Raw genomic sequence first — 16,542 nt, forward strand, 5'->3', positions numbered from 1 at the left:
GAGTTCTTTGCATTCTGGCAACTGGAATATTCTGGAATGACCATGTTCCTTCCTGTCACAGAGACCTCGAACATGCTGTTCCCTCTGCCTGAACACTTTTCCTTCCTCTTGTCCCCCAAGGTCTCTTTTTGCTCTCAGCTCAGCTGCCCCACCCTCAGAATGCCTTCCAGGCCTCTGCAATTTCACGTCAACTTGCCCTCGCCCTCTTCTCCCGGAGAAACTGCTTTTCCTTCTTGGCGCTCTCAGAGTTGTAAGGAGATCCTTCAGTGTGCTTGCTGTCTAACATCTGCCTCCCCCGCTGGACTACACTCCCCAGGTGAGCTGGGGGGATCAGTAAGGGCAAAGGCCCTGAGGTGGGAGGGGCTGGGTGGGGGCACAGCAGGAGGCCTTTGTGGTCTGGGGGAAGCTCGAGAGGGGAAGCGAGGCGAGAGAGGCCAGGAGAGAGAGGGCCAGGGGCCAGCTGTGGGGACCTTCGGGGCCACAGGAAGACAAAATTGGAATTCTCTTTGAAGAGCCTTGGTATCCCTCCAACTCGCCACTGTTAAGCAGGGAGTTGCCTGATCTAGTTGAATTCTGTAAGCTTTAATGTTTTCTTATTTTTATAATATTCTTTTAGTGATTTACTTAAAAAAAAAATCAGCAACCACTGTGTGAAAGGCAGGGAGGAGGGTGGGGTAGGCCTGGGGCGCAGGGAGATCCCTCAGGAGGCTGCAGCCATGGTCCTGATTCTGTCTGCAGACCGAGGCTCCGTAGCCCACGGTTGTTCTAGAAACAACCCTGAGCACCCCAGGATGCTCTAAGCTAGTGCTTCTTGCGGGGCTGACTGCAGGTTGCACGAGAGGCCTCGGTCTCCCTGGAGCGGACTGAGAGTGGGTTCTTTCTCCAGGAACGACAGATGCTGGGGGCTTCCACCAGCCTTAGCGGACTGGCTGCAGAGCGGCGCTCGCCCCAGATGGTGTTGAAGTAGGACGGGGAGGTCGTTGTCACGAAGGGTGGCGTGAGGAACGTGGCCTTCACGCCCTCCTGGGCCAGGTGGTGCATGTTCCGGTGTCCACATCCTGGTCGCAGTCCCAGCGGAAGCCATTGGAGAGATCAGCAGCGGCTCACTGAAGCTCTTCCTCCCGGGGACGGGGCGGCAGCCCCAGCGCCAAGGCCCCCAGCCCCGTCGTGCGCCAGCGCCTCACACGCACACATCGCCGAGTTCCTGGGCCCGCTCCCATTTTCTCCCTTTTTATCTGTGGTTGAACAAAGTCCGAGTTGATAATTCTGCCCCAGCTCTGTTGTGGCTGGAAACCCTGGAGTGTCACGAGATGCCATGTTTTACGATGAAACGTTTTATGATGAAAAGACGCTGGAGATGGATGGTGGTGATTGCACAACACAGTGAATGTACTTAATGCCACTGAACTGTATGCTTTCAAATGTTAAAAATGGTAAATTTTATGTTACGTGTATTTTACCACAATAAAAAAAGTCAAACCATGTGAAATATTTTGGACTCTTAGACCAATTCTGTTGCTATGAAGATTTGGGGAACAAATTAGGTTGGCTCTTTCCTCTGCTCGGTATATTCTGTTTTTATGGGGAGAACATAGCATTGCTCATTATGGTTATGGAAACAACTGTCATGGACTGAGTGCCCATGAGGGCCGGGAACTGTGTATACATGACCGATTCCATTTAATTATTATTATTTTTAAATCCTAGGAAGGTTATTAGTTGAAAATTCTCCAGTAGAATTTTTAAAAATTACTGTAGTCAAATACACATAAGATAAAATTTACCATTTTAGAGTGTACAGTTCAGCAGCATTAAGTACGTTCACAGTGCTGTGCAACCATCACCACTATCGGGTTCCAGAATATTTTCATTGCCCCAAAAGTAAACCCTATACCCATTAGCAATCACTCCTCATTCCTCCCTCTCCCAGGCCCCAGCAACTGCTAATCTGCTTTCTGTCTGTTCAGATTTACCTATTCTGGACATTTCATAGAAATGGAATCATACACCCTGTGGTCTTTTGTGTCTGGCTACTTTCACTCAGCATCATGTTTTCGAGGTTCATCCACATTGTAGCACGTGTCAGTGCTTCATTCCTTTTTATGGCTGAATAATATTCCACTGTATGGATATTCCGTATTTTATATATCCACTAGCTGATGGGCATTTGGGCTGTTTCCACCTTTGGCTATTGTGAATAGTGCTTCTGTGAACGTTTGTGTACAAGCTTTTGCTTGAATACCCTCTGCTTTCCACTTAATTTTGACAACACATCTGTGAGGTGGTCATTACTTTGTAACTGAGTAAACAGCTCAGAGAGGCTGTGGGACCACTCCAAGGTCACACAGTGGGAAGTGAGGCCAGGACAGTAGTTTCAGAACTTGGCTACACGTTTGCTGGGCGCAGAGGCATTAAATTCCCCAAGGGAACAAATTGCTTGGAACACACTTAAGCATCCACCCATCCACCCCACATTTATTGAGCACGTGCTATGCGCCAGGTGCAGGAGACACAAGAACAGATGCAAAGGTTGCCTGTGGGTGGCTCAGAGTCCAGGGAACAGGCAGACAAGGAAAGGGTTACACGCAGTGGAAGGGCCCAACCTGAGGGAAGTGACACGGGAACACAGGGAGAGGGTCCTAACTCAGAGAAGCCGGGCAGGGGAGGGCTCCCTGGAGGAGGTGGTGCCACACTGGAGTTTTGTAGGCTGGCAGGAATTAGCTTGTTGGGAGCCTGTTGGGAGCCTGTTGGGAGCTACTCATCCAGATATGACAACAGCAGATCTCCTTGGCTCTGGCCTCTTCCTGTGGGTACACGGATGACATTTACCTTTGCATTTTTAGAAAGATCTGTGCATTGTACAAAGATGTCACCAGTGGGTTTTCCAGTGACGGGAGGTGAGTCTGCCCAGGGTTTCAGGTGAAGGTTTTTGTCTTGACGTGGGTGGACAGCAGGCTGGATCTCAGACCCAGATGGGATGACCCCATTTCTCTCCTTCTGAAACTGCCTGAGAATTCCGTTGAATCTTTGGGGTGAGGAGGTGGTGTGTCAGGGGAGCTCTGTTTCGTATTTGCATAACTTGGCTTCTCCTACTCTTTAGCACGGTGTGTTGCTCTAGGAGGGATTTTCATAGAATTTTGTGGTGAGTATGCAGCATTGTGGTTGAGAGTGTTTTGAAGCTTGCCAGGCCGGGGCTCATGTCTCAGCTCTGCCACTTACTATCTAGGACACTTTGGGACACGTCCTATAATCTCTCTATGCCTCAAAGGGAGTAACAATATATTTCCTGAGGTTGTGAGACTCTGATTAGATAATGCGTGTTGGCAGGAAAGCTTACTGCTCGTGGGCTACCCATGTACTCCCCCGCTCCCTGTAGTTATGGCCAGTGTGCTGTGAGTGGAAGCCACACGCATCACTTCCAGCCTGAAGCTTTCAAGGGCTGGTGCATAACCACCCGGCTCTCTCATCCTCACTGTGGTAACTGGAAGCCTGTGTTGAGATGGTAGAATTTCCACTGTTCTGGGTCTCTGAGTGACCATATGGAGCACAGTCCCCAGCCAACCCATGGCGGACATGGAATGTGAGAAGTCAACCTTTTGCCACGCCACTGAGATTTTAGGGTTAATTTGTTACTGTGGCATAACCTAGTCTATCCTGGCTAATGTGGCATGTTAAGCACTTACATTTGCCCCTGGTAATGGTAAGTGCTCAACGGATGTTAGTTAGTATCTGATCTGATGATGCCAATGATGCTGTTTTGTGCTTGGACAAATTGGATTTGGCACTTCTTCCAGCACATGGGAGGGACAGGTGATTGAGGGCCAATAAAGCATCATTATCTTTAGTTTGCATCCCTGAATACCCTTGGTGGCAATGAGCAATGTATGCTAATCTGAGAAAAGCAGGCCCAGAGGAGAGTCGCTGTTGATACCAGGATTGGGACTGCCCAAGGCCAGGTGTGCTTTGGTCTGGAGAGAACCTTGAGTCCCTGCTGTGTATGTCCTCCAAGGGAACGCAAATACTTGTGCTAAGTGGTTTGGCCCTTTAGGAATTGTATACTAATCAGTTAGGCCCTTTTAGGGACAATCCACACACATCTCTATATTCTAGAAACTCAGAAAAAATAGCAGCAGTCATGCAACAATCTGCCATGTCCACTGAAACTTCCTCAAAGTGCAACATTCAGTGTAATCAGCAGAGCTTGGTGGAGGTGGCCAGTTAGAGAGAATTCTCCTACAGTTACTGCGATGTTTATGGTCATGGCATTGTGGTATGTCTCGGTTTCTCTTTGGTGAGTTCTAGTCTTAAAGGCGTAAACCCATCATTTGTTTAGCAGATACTTATTGAGCATTTTGGATGGGGTGGAGGATGAAATATGGAGGAGTGAGTAAATCTCTCTCTGCAACTATGTTTTCAAGCTCTCCTAGTACTCAGCTGTGAGACATGCAGGCTTGAGGGTCCCACATTTCTGGAAGCATCTCCCAACCATGCCATCCTGAAGTAGACTTCTCCTTGCAAGTCCAGTAGAGCCATTGCTGACTCTTCCATTCCTTTGCATGGCTGATGTATCAGTCATGGGGAACTGTTATGGAAGTGCAGTGCGCTTTGTGAAACTTAAGGTTGATCAAGAATACCATTAAACTTTGTTAAGAAATCTAAATATTTATGACATAGTCACTGGAGTGGAGATGGGAAATTCCAAGCACATTTTAGGACTCGCCCCTGAAGGAGGTAATAGTCAGAGCTCTTGGTTGCACGTGACAGAAACCCACATCTTACTAGTGTAGCTAAGAAAAGAGACCACGTTTTAGTCTGGTTTTCCCTGAAGCAGATCCTGAAACAAGGATGAGAATGCAAGTGGTGTATTTGGGGAGTGACTCCAGGGAGCACCAATAGGGGAGTGGGAAGTGATTCAGGAAAGGAAGGAGGCCAACACGGGTGCTTCAGTCTTGGGTGCATGCGGTACTGGAATGATGAGTCTCAATGGGCTATGGGCACAGCATCTGCTACGGGCCTTTCATGTCACTGAAGTCATTCTGCAGAAAGGCAGGGATGCAGCTGGGCTCCAGGAGACAGCAGGGCTCATACACCGTCAGGTCTCTCCATCTCTGTGTCTGCCTTTGTCTGCATTTCACCTTAATTTTCTCTCACTCATGACTGGTTTTCTCCATAAGGTGAGGCATGTGGCCACAAAAGCTCCCATTTTTCTCACTCCACAGTTCCTATCATCGCAGACAGTGACTATATTTTTCCAGTTCCAGTTAGGAAAAGGAAATCCAAGGGAAGAACTCTGATTGGCCTGTCTGGGTCAGGTGCCCATTCCTGGACCAATCAACTGTGGCCAGGGGGGCGGGGTCATGTAAGATCATGGCAGCCCCCACTAGAGCCATGTGGATGTAGTAGGAAGAGGTGCAAGTATCCACAGAAGGGAGGGGTAGTGGGCTGAGAAAACAATAGACATCTGTGATGAAAGGAAAGGATTAGGGGGCCGGCCCCGTGTCTTAGCGGTTAAGTGCACGCGCAGCACTACTGGCGGCAGGGGTTCGGATCCCAGGCGCGCACTGACACACCGCTTCTCCGGCCATGCTGAGGCCATGTCCCACATACAGCAACTAGAAGGATGTGCAACTATGACATAAAAATATCTACTGGGGCTTTGGGGGAAAAAAAGGAGGAGGATTGGCAATAGATGTTAGCTCAGAGCCGGTCTTCCTCAGCAAAAAGAGGAGGATTAGCACGGATGTTAGCTCAGGACTGATATTCCTCAACAACAACAACAACAAAAAAAAAATAAGGAAAGGATTAGGGGATGCATCCTGTTAAATCTGTTAATTATTGGGGCTTTAAAGTTTTTTTTGAATATAAAGTTTCATTGTGGTTCTCTTAGCATGATTTAGCAGAAAGGAAAAACCCACCATAAGCTGAACATTTGCTATGCACAGGCTGTTGCTATGGATAAATATTGATTGATCTAAAGATCAATTACAATGCTTCTCAAGAGACATAAACTCTGATAGGGTCTGCTTATGATGGGGCTGAAGTTAAGCAAGAAGAGAACTGGTGTGTAGGACACTCTAATTTCTTGCTTCCATAGAGTACTGTCAAGTTTAGGTCCTGGCTTGGGAGTGGATGCACCTCAAGGGAGGGTTGCATATAACGGGGTGTGTGTGTGTCTGTGTGTGTGGGGGTGGGTTGGTAGTTTCCAAAGATGAGTGCAACATTCCACAAATGCCCTTTAGCAGTGTGATGGCAAACTCTTCCACGAAGAGGTGAAGTTTATTTCCCTCCTCTTGAACCCTTACTGGCCTACGACTTGCTTTGACCGACAGAGTGCGGCTGAAGTGATGGTGTCCGACTTTTGGTCCTAGGCCCTGAGAGCCCTTGTAGCTTCCCTTATTTTTGGTCTCTTGGAAGCCAGCACCAAGTGGCTGGCTCTTGTGCTCAAGGGGCTGTGTGGAGAGGGGCGCTGGGGGACAAGAGACCACGTGGAGGAAAACCAAGTCCCTTGGCCAACAGCTAGCACCACCTGCTCAGCGTGTGCATGAGGCCATTGTCTACCTTCCAGCCCAGCTGGGCTCCAGCTACACGTAGCCACACAAGTGAGCCCAGGTGGGACCAGCAGAGGAAATGCCCAGCCAACGCACGGAATCGTGAGAAATAATAAATTGTTGTGGTTTAAAGCTACTGAGTTTTGGGGGCAGTAGAAATAGCCCAGGAGGGTATGAGCATGTGGGGTACGCATTTCCCATCTGCTGAAGATCCGTGAGCTTCCAGGATTCAACCTAGAGCTGACTTATGACCTCAATGTCCTTCTTGTTTGAAACTTCTGTGAAAAAATTTTTAAAAACAATTTTTTTAGGGCAGTTTTAGGTTCTCAGCAAAGTTGAGAGGAAGGTGCAGAGACTTCCCATATACCTGTTGCCCCTACACGTGCACAGCCTCCCCCATTGTCAACATCCCCACCAGAGTGGTACATTTGTTACAGTTGATGAACCTGCATTGACACATCATTATCACCCAAAGTCCATGGTTTGCATTACAGTTCACTCTTGGTGTTGTACATTCTATGGATTTGGACAACTTCCATGAAATTTTCACAGAATTGGATCATCTCAGGGAAATCCCAAGACTCAGAAGTTATTTTGCCTCCTGGAATCTTCCACATGTGGTTGAACCTTAGGAATTCCTAAGAAGGATCTGAAATGAAAGAAAAATTTAAAAAATGTATTATGGCTTCGCTTCAGCAAGATTCATATCGAATGTTCAACCAAATGCTAGTGTTAAGCCAGATCATGTTTTCAAAGATTCATCCGGCCTCGGGGTTGGCAGGATTGGAATGGCCTCCCAGCATCTGTGACATACCCAGAAGGGTTGGTTCAACTGGCATGGACCCAGGTCTCTTTGGGCTAATATGCTATTTCCTTAAGACAGATGTCCCCACATCATGTCCCCTCCTCTAAATCTCCACAAATCCAATCCCAGAAACGTTGGCAAAATATTGCTTTAACTGAAGATGTCAGGAGAACACAGAAGAGATTATGTCGCACACCACACGGTGAAACCTGCATCTTTCGTCAAGTTCCTCACTATGTGGCCACATCGCTGTCCCTCCTCCCCATAACGTCTCCTCTCAGGTCTCTCTAGCCACAGCCCTTTCTCCGTCCTCATCCTGCCTTTCAAAACCCTTTCAGCTTGCACGTTTCCTCTAGCAAAATCTTTAGCTAAACCTGCGTGCCTCTGGGGGACCTCAGTGCACCCGCCACACGTGGACATCCAGTGACATCATCTTCACTGCTCCAGGCAGCCGTTCTGGTGTGGAGTCCTTATATCCAGCTCATCTCTCGTCCTGTAACTTTGTTCCTCATTTGACATCTGGGGCCACGTTGAACAAATCGAATCCCTCTTTCTTACAACGGAGGTTTGAACAGCTGTATTTCCCCTTCCTTTCCTCCCTCTCTCCCTCCCTCCTTCCCTTCCTTTCAGAGCTGGGTTGGCAAACTTTTTCTAGAATGAGCCAGATAGTAAGTGTTTTAGACCTTGCGAGCCTTACGGTCTCTGTCACAGCTACTCAACTCTGCCACTGTAGCATGAAAAGAAGCCACAGACGGCATGTAGATAAAGGAACGTGGCTGAGTTCCAATAAAACTTTATTTACAAAACACGGAGCAGGTCGGATTTGGCCCAAGGGCCATAGTTTCCTGACCCCTGCTCTAGAATGTTCTCTTCAGCCTGAACATCTCTAACTCTGACCACTGCTTATTTGGTGTGGCTTTGATCGTCTTCTCCATGGTGGTAACCATTTTCCACTGCCTGTTAGTGTGTCCATCTCTCTTGAAACGTGGCCCCTAGAACAAGACGCATCACTCTGCAAGTGCGACAGTGTAACACTGTCTCATGCCACATTTTGAGGAGGAGAAAGAGCAGGAGTGACCAGCCCCTTGGAAACTCTGACCTCGTGAAAATTTGGTGAGACTTCTTGGCGAAGGTTGTACACCTGCATGTACACCCGAAGCGTGATCTGTGCAGCTTGAGTTTCCTATCTGAAGCACAGAGATCTCTGACTTTTCTGATGGAGATTTGAAGGGAGACTTGTCCACAGAAAATGGCTTCTATCCCCAGGTGAGGATCCGGCAGATAATCCTGTGAGCGGAACTTCCTGAGAACTGAGACGAGGGGAAAAGGTGGTGTGGGAAGAGTGAAAAGGTCAATAATTAAGGCTGTGACTGTGCTGGGAGAGGGGAAAGGAGAAAATTAGACTGCCAGGCGTGAATGATGGAAATCTGTGATGGAATTAGCAGTGCAGAACAGATACTAAATGCTTCTTATTCCCCTCGTCGTCGGAAGTTTCTGCTTAGACTGGATGGGGGAAGAAAAGGCAAGGATGTGGAGAATCCCGTTTCACTAAGTGTGGAGGGAGGATTTTGGGAAGGGTCTCAGAAGGAAGAGTGACGTGTGGGGTTCATTGAGAGTCCCCAGAGGCTGAGCCCCCTCTTGGCATGATGCAGGGATGGGGAGGTGGGGGTGGCATCCGATCAGGGCTTTCCTTGTCCCCCAAATCACCTTTGAAATGCTGGCTCTTCTCACAGCCTGGTCCTGACGCTCTCTTCTCTCTGGGCTTGCTTGCTAGGTGAGCGTGTCCATTTCCATAGCTTTAGCTGCCACTCCTGGGCTGACGACTCCCGAATGTTCATCTCCGGCTCAGACTTCTCCTCTGAACACCAGACTTACACATCCAATGTTTTTCTTGGTTTCTCCACGTGTCAACAGAGTTGACATATCAAGCTTAACACATCCAAAACCACCACAGCCAAACTCTTGCTTTTCATCCCCCTCCCCTGCTGTGCCCCATCCATGCCTCCCCCATTCCTTAAATGGCACCACTGTCTACCCAGCTGTTCAAGGCAGTAAGCCGGGCGTTGTCCTCTTTCATCAAGTCCCGTGATTCTGAACTTTGTCTCAAGTTGTCCATTCTCTCCATCTTTACTGCCACTGTCTCAGCCCAGGACACCCCCCATCTCAGCTGGGCTCCGCCAGCAGCCTCCTGGCTGGTCTTCCTGCTCATGGTCTCCACCCTCAAATCCATCTCCCACCTGGCAGCTAGAGTGATCTTAAGGGCTCTGCTTTGGCTTCCCGTTTCAGAGAGAATAAAATCGAGACCTCAAGTCTCCTGCCGGCTCCTGCCCACCACTCCACCTCCTTCCTGCCTCCCTCCCCTTTGCCTGCTCTGCCTCAGTCACCCAGCCTCATTTTGGCTCTTTGAACCCAATAAGCATTTTCCTACCTCAGGACCTGTTGTTCCCTGGGAATGATTTTCCTCTGCTTCTCCCCAAACCAGCCTCTTGTCATCCTCTAAGTCTTAGCTAAATGCCGTCTCCACCCCACAGAGGTCTTTCCTGACCCCCTTTCTAAAGTAGCCTCCCTGTTATTCTCCACCTCAGCCTCTTGCTACTCCCTTCATGGATTTTCTTATTTTGTTTGTCTCTCCAATAGCCCATAAGCTCCTTGAGGGCAGGGCCACGCCTACCTTGTTTATCATTGTATCTCCAGCACCCAGCACAGTGCCTGACACATGATAGTCGTTCAACGAATAAATCCAGAATGAACGGAAAAATAAACGGAGAGTTACTTCTCTGAACTACAGACAAGGAGCTTAAACACTTTGTGTTTTTCTTCATCAGACGTGACGTGCAATTAGGCATACAATAAGTGATGGTGGTGACAACATCTGTGCCTTGCCTGATGTTCATCACCAGTCACTAAATTAGTCAATTGTGCCTGTTCTGATGGTTCTGTTGTCAACCTAATGATTTGTTTCTCTTAACTTATGGATGTGGTTTTGTTAGCAAGACAAAATGGCAGATTATATTGGTATTTGCCCTTTTATTTACAATGTCATTAACTTTAAAAATGCCTTTGCTTTGGGTGAGGAGCCCGAGTTAGGACAGTGTATTAGTCAGGATGGGTCGAGTTATGCTGCTGTAATGACAATCCCCGAATCCCAGTGGCTCAACGCAGCCAGGTTTATTCCTGCTCACGTTACATGTCCAGTGGGTGTCTGGGCACTGGGGGTGGTCGGTCCATTCTGGTCACTCAGGGATTCAGGCTGGTGAAAGCTCCATCTGAATATATTTCTTTGGTCACCGTCACAGGGGAGGGAATGTGGGGAATCACAGTCTCTTGCTTCTTCCACCTGCAAGAGTCACAAGTTACTTCTGCTCATGTTTCATCGAGACAAAACAGGTCGCCTGGTCATGCCCAACTTCCATATGCCTGGAAGGAGCACCAAAACATTCGTGAACAGCCTCATGGACTACTCCCATCAGTTACACACAAGGCCTCATTTAAATGTAGTTACTTATTTGTGATCCCCCCAAGTTCTGAAGTGAATTGTAATCCATTAACCTCCAGAAGATATGTGCATTTCCAAGCTATTATTGGGCACTGTTTTGTTTCAGAAGATCAGACTTAAGACTTTTGTTAGATGGCGGTGTAGCATGATGGTTAGAACCAGGGCTCTGATGCTAGTTTGCTTGGGTTCAAGTGCTATTTCTACAGCTTTCTGGCTGTGTGATCTTTGGTAAGTTTCTTTACCTTTTCATGCATCAGTTTCCTCATCAATAAAACGGAGATGATGATGATGATGATGATGATAATAATAATAATGTCACTTATCCTTGTGGGAATAGCCCAATGCTCGAAACATATGGCCTCAAAAATACTATTTATTGTTATTATTATTAATTTTGGGGGGTAGTTACTATATCTTGTCAAAATCAGGAGTTCGACAGCTTTTCACTCTTCGTTGAGATCTCTCACTGAAGGGACAGATTTCTGTAGAGCAAGCCTTGGGGAGCAAGGAAAAATTACGTGGGTGTTTTAAAGATTGCGGACTTTAGTTGTATGGATTTGGGGCCATGTTCTGGCCCAAGTGCCAGATAGCGAGGCAGGCTTTGCTAAGTTCCACTGCTTCTCTGGGCTTCAGCCTCATCTGTAACAAAGGGAGTTAACAGCATCCATCTTTCAGGGCTGAGGTAAAGATCATTAAGTAAGTAAGAGGGAATGGTCCAAAGTGTTAGTTTGCTTCTATATTAATTTTCTGTTGCCGTGTAACAAATTACCACAAGCTTAACAGCTTAAAACAATACTGATTTATTATCTTGCATTTCCATGGGTCAGGAGTCTGGGTCTCACAAGGCTGCAGTCAAGGTGTTGGTTGGGGCTGGGGTCTCATCTGAGGCTCAGGATCCTCATCCAATCTTATTCGGTTTGTTAGCTGAATTCAGTTTCTCATAGTTGTTGGACTGAGGCCCTCAGCTCGTAGAGGCTGCCCCTTTCCATAGGCAGCTCACAGCATGGCTGCTTGCTTTTCCTTGGAGGCCAAAGGGCGAATCTCTCTGAAACTTCACCTTTTTTAAAGAGCTCACCTGATTAGGTCAGGCACACCTGGGATGATCTCCTTTTTTATTAACTCCAAGTCAACTGATTAGAGACCTTAATCACTTTTGAAAACCCCTTCCCCTTTGCCATACAACCTAATCACAAATTCTGCCCGCACTCAAGGAGAGGGGATTATACTGGGTATGGGCACCAGGGGGTAGGAATCTTGAAGGCCATCTTAGAATTCTGTTTACCACAGTTGCCTTCCTCCAAAAAGAGCAGACTTGTGGGGTGGGGGGCGGTGGGGGATTATCACAGATGAGTGCAGCCCAAAGGTCAAGAGAGCCTGGAGTCAGGCTAGGATGGAGGAGGCTGAGAGGTAAGTGTGAAACACTGTCATTTTGTGCTTCTGTTGGGGCTGTACCTTCCCAACCAGCCAAGACCAGGTAAGACCAGGTTGTTCAGGTTCTTCTTCTCTCTTCCTCCCGAGGCGGTGCCTGCAGTGCCCAGCCCTCCCCCTCCCAACCTGAGACCCGCCAGCTGGGAGTTACAATCACCAGGTGCCATGATCAGAGACGCAAGTGAGCAATAGGTGGGATCACAGGAGCAGAGCCATACCCACGACACTTTCTGCCCAATGGCTTCGCAGACTGCGGGCAAAGAAAAACAAACCTCAAATGAAATAAAACCCAGAGAGAAAACAAATTTCAAGCGGTGATGTTTTTTCAGAATCTGCCAGATGTCAGAGGCTCTTTGAAACAAAACAAATGCTGTCTCAGTTTCGCAGAAGGAGGCCTGGAGAGTCTGGTGTGATGCACCGAGAACCGAATTACCAGCCACCTGTGCAGGAAAAGAGTCTCCTGTTGCTCGCAGGGCCGTGAGGTACACTTGACAACAAGTAAGAGAGAAGTCAAGGTCTGCTAGAGACAAAAAGCCACTCACCCTGAGGTCTCAGCAAAGCCTTGAGTGTAACAGGGTCATTCCCAGGGAGAGAGCTAAGAGGTCACTCTGAGACCCATTCTAGAGGGCCTGTGACAGATGGTCACCACTCCCCTAATGGGACTGCAGTGGAGGAAATACCCAGGGAGGTTTTGAGCTGGCCTGAGAGCCCCTTTCCCTCCCTCTGCAAATGCGGCTCCGTTCCGCTCTTTGAAATGGCTCTCTGTACTTGTCAACACCAGCCCTAGAGAATGGACGGAAATCGCTTGCTTGTACATCAGTGCCAGGCGAGATGGAGAAGGACCCTCTTCTGTCAACAGAAAAGGTGACATGATAGAGTAAGACGGAGCATCAGTTTGGATTATGAAGCATTCTTAGAGTCGATATAATTCCAGGGGGGGCGGGAGGGCCGCAGCCAGCCTGGCTTTGGAACGACATTGATGAAGCTGGTGGTGTTCAATGGGATACAGATTAGGAGACGCCTTTGTCCTCGCCTGATGCTAAATGGGCTGCCTGGGAGATGAACTGAAATTCCGAGTCGGTAAACAATTGCCCAAGACCACGTAGCATCGAGCGTTGTTGATAGATGTTAATGAGACAGGAGCGAGCGCTGAGACTGGGCAGTATTGATTAAGAGGGGAAATACAGTGAGCCGAGCGGTTCCAGATGATCTGAGGCGGTGACTGCATTTTGTTTAAAGTATCTCTTGCCACGGCGTACGTCCTCGTAAATCTGCATCGTGATATATGCCATTGTCTCCTCCCCTTCTTCCCTACTCTCTCCTTCCCATTCATTCTTTTGCTTATTCATTCATCCATTCATTTGACAAACATTTGAGTGCCTACTATATACCCACACCGGGTGAGGAACTAGAGTTAAAATGGTGGACAAATAGACACAGCTGTTTCCCTCTTGGAGTTTACGTACAGTGTAGGAGAGATGCTTTAAAAGGCAGTTTCAAGGTATGGGTGTAACTTGAGAAAAGATGAGGGCCCCTTCATGAAGGACTGGGGAGGGGGGAGCTTCCCAGGAGAAGTGGCGGCTAGGCTGAGACTGAAGGATGAATAGGGATGGGAGGAGGATGCTAAAAAGCATCCCTGGGAAGGCATCGGGGGACAGAGCAGAGCTTCCGAGGGTTGTGGTGTGGGCAGCTGGGACGGGCAGGGGGAAGGGTAAGAAATGAGGCTTGAGGTGAGTGTAGTTAGTGGTGTAGTGGGTTACATTGTGTCCCCTCAAAAGATGCGTCCAAGTCCTAACCCCCTGTACCTGTGAATGTGACCTGATTTGGAAATGGGGTGTTTGCAGACGCAATCAAGTTAAGATGAGGTCATGCTGGATTGCCGGGTGGTTAATCCAATGACTGGTGTCGTCATAAGACAAGGAAGAGGGAGATTTAGATCCAGAGACACAGAGGAGACACAGGGAAAAGACCACGTGTGATGGAGGCACAGATGGGAGTGATTCGGCTACAAGTCAAGGAACGCAAGCATTGCTGGGAGGCACCAGCAGATGGAAGAGGCAGGAAGGAGTCTCCCCAGAGCCTTCGGAGGGAGCCCAGCCCAGCTGACACCTTGATTTTGGACTTCTGCCTCCAGAACTGTGAGACAATACATTTCTGTGGTCTTCAGCCACCTGGTTTGTCGTATTTTGTCACGGCAGCCACAGGACACTAACACAGAGGGGTAGATGATGTGGGAGGGACGTACCTGTCCCTCAGTTGCAGAAAGCTGTGTAAATGCCAGCAGTGTGGTGATAACCGGGGTTGCCAACTCAATTACCCACAGGGGCTGGATGGGGAAGGGGGCAAACAGAGGCCCCTCTAGAGGGACAGCCTCAGCTTCAGCTGACTGTACCCTGTCTTCTGATATTTTAGTAGAAGTTAGAAATCAGATTTTTTAAAAAATGTGGAAAAGTCTCATTTTTGAATATTGGCATCTAATTAACAAACATTTAAAAACACTGTGCAGGCAAAACCAAACGGGTCTGCAGCCCTGATTTGAACTGTGGTCTGACCGTCAGAGACCTCAGGAGAGAAGTTTAAAAGTATGCCTGTGAAATCAGTGATGTAAATTGCCAAACACAATTATGTTTGTTTTGGGACAGTATGAAAATGACCAATTTCCCATTCATACTGAAAAAAACATATACTGAAGAAAAGCTCTGGGTGCCGTCTCTAGGGAGACCTGGAATGACCATCGAGGAAACAACCAAGGTCTAATTTCTCCACCCCCAAACTTTCTAAGGCAGGTGTCCCTGCACATGGAGACGACATCAGGTTCTATCCTGAGGACAGTGGGGACCTCAGACTTTAACGTGTACATACAAGTCACAAAGGGATCTTATTAAAATGCAGATTCTGAGTCAGTGGGTCTGAGATGGGGCCTGAGGTTCTGCATTGCTGACGAGCTCCTGAGTTGGTGCCAATGCCCATGCTGTTGGGCCCAGACCCTCACTTTGAGCAATAAAGGTTTCAAGGACCTGAGCTACCACTGTGCACATCAGAGGGGAAATCCCCAGCTCTGACACCCGTTGAAGGCTGCCTGTCTGGGGATGGATGGGGGAGCTAAGCAGGAGAGGTGGGGACCACACTACCTTCACCTTTAGAAGCAGGGAGTAGGGAGCATCGCTCAAGGCGACAGGTGTGGGAGAGGTTCCTCTTGCTGCCTTTGGCTCAGTAGATGGAGTGGGAAAAGGGCGAGTCTGATAGAGAGGACACGAGGGCGTTTGGAGAGCCAGCTGCCTTCCCCAGACCAAATTCCAGTTCGGCCGGTGGAACCCTGCCATCTCTCTGTCCTTCTCACCCAGGCCAGAGGCGTCTGGCCTCTCTTCTCATGCAAACATTTTTCTTTGCACTCCTGGAAAAATTGGACTCATAAATTGAGTCCGCCTTTAGGCAGTTTCCTTGCCTGGCCAGCACTTACTCAGCAGATAACCACCAGCCTCATTAACCTTGGCTTGCTCTCAAGAGGTTTTTTTTCTAGGGGGGGAGGCGGTGGTGGTGGTGGTAGATGCATTATTCTCTGATAATTTCTGGAGTTCGTTGGGAGCAGAGTCATTTATTTTGTTGAGTAAACACAGTTGGTGTTCCAAGCCGTACTTGTTGGTACTGTTGATGTGCATGTGTACGTGTATTGTGTGAGTGTCCACGTGCACACACTTGTTTTAAATGCCGAATAGTGACTCGCCCCGAAGGTGTCTCTTACCCATCTGGTGTTACCGGGAGATCTGGAAAACCAATGTGTTGGCTTCTCTTAGCAGTATGTTTCTCAAACATGGTCCTTTGCCCACCCACATCAAATCACCTGGAGAGCTTTGCTAAAATGCAGATTCCTGGGCCCCACCAGCGTGTCTGGTGCTGGACCCCAGGAGTCTGCATTTTTATCAACTTATCCTGTCCATCAGGTGACGCTGTGGGGACCTGCTCATCACACCTCTGGTATTGGCCTCTTCCTGTCACTGTCTCACGTCCCCACCCCCCCATCAGTGCTTCTTAGGATCACCTCCCAAATCAACTGCTTGTGCCCAAGTCCTTGTCTCAGGGGGTCTGCTTCTGGGGCATCATGAGCTTAAACTGCCTTAAGCATATCATCTCATTTAATCTTCACATCAGCCTCGCCCAGGAGGAACCATCATCAGCCCCATTTTGTAGATGAGGAAACTGAGGCCTGGAGAATTGAAGCCACTTGACCAAGCTTAGTTCCCGAGCCAGGACTGGAACCTAGGTCT

At 48.4% G+C, this 16,542-nt stretch overlaps 1 pseudogene; it reads right to left on the minus strand.

Annotated features, from left to right (window-relative positions):
- The window catches only part of LOC147913554 (uncharacterized), a 77,536-nt pseudogene that overhangs the window by 26,562 nt on the left and 34,432 nt on the right, over positions 1–16,542 (minus strand).

Source organism: Ceratotherium simum, chromosome 26 (genome assembly GCF_057802395.1).
Source record: "Ceratotherium simum simum isolate JZ-2026a chromosome 26, ASM5780239v1, whole genome shotgun sequence".
NCBI classification, from domain to species: domain Eukaryota; kingdom Metazoa; phylum Chordata; class Mammalia; order Perissodactyla; family Rhinocerotidae; genus Ceratotherium; species Ceratotherium simum.